Here is a 771-nt window from a genome sequence, read left to right as displayed (position 1 = left end):
AGGCCACACATTTCTGACTTGGCTTCTAACTCTGGTTTCAACATTGGCTGAGTCGATGACCATGAGCTAGGTGTACATTTCAACAAATTACTCCTTGTCTGAAAATAAAACTTTTCAATTGTATGTATAGTACAAAATATTTTCACTGCAATGATTAAACAAAACGGTTATTTCATTTTAAATCATCAATCATTTTATTTATTTTGTAGAGAAAGCAATATTGTCAATTGCAAATACAAATAGTGGTAAATGAAATCAAAATTTCTTAATGTCCCTTAATAACTATACAATTCAATTTCTCCAGCTCCTTGGAAAGTAAGAATGTTCCATCATTTTATCACATATTTAACGTTTTTACAGATTATGAATATCCTCAAATTGATAGGGTCCATGCAAGAGTGTATCAATGAGAATCGTCAATAGTTTCACCATGAATCATAGTAACAGAAGTACGAATGCCTTTTTCCCTCATACTTTTCACAAAGGTTATTAAGAAAGTATTCAATCGCCTCCTTTTTTTCACATCTACAGTAGTTGCATCCTCGCACTTCAGAATTCTGCAAACTGGCCCTGGGAAAAAAAAAGAAGACAGGTCTAAAAATAATAGCATTTAAGATTTACTCACTTAGATTTATCAAAGAAAAAAAAAGACATGCAACACAAATAAAATTTTGAAAATTAGTGTTTTCATTGACTCTGGTTTTTGTGCAAATTTACTTTAGGTCTGAACTATTGATATAGGTGACATGTCTCCTAACAACTTTGGGATTA

At 31.4% G+C, this 771-nt stretch overlaps 1 long non-coding RNA gene across 1 annotated transcript in view; it reads right to left on the bottom strand.

Annotated features, from left to right (window-relative positions):
* Positions 1-466: 466 nt before the first annotated feature.
* The window catches only part of LOC117113221, a 4608-nt gene continuing 4303 nt past the window's right edge, over positions 467-771 (bottom strand). Inside the window, exon 4 of the long non-coding RNA XR_004446166.1 lies at positions 467-570. This is a non-coding gene — a long non-coding RNA (uncharacterized LOC117113221). The remainder of the gene's footprint in view (positions 571-771) is intronic.

This window comes from Anneissia japonica, unplaced genomic scaffold (assembly GCF_011630105.1).
Source record: "Anneissia japonica isolate Jap-2015-1 unplaced genomic scaffold, ASM1163010v1 scaffold287866_len144376_cov102, whole genome shotgun sequence".
Lineage (NCBI taxonomy): Eukaryota > Metazoa > Echinodermata > Crinoidea > Comatulida > Comatulidae > Anneissia > Anneissia japonica.
The sequence above is the reverse complement of the archived record's forward strand: the minus strand, read 5'-3'. Positions and strand labels throughout refer to the sequence as shown.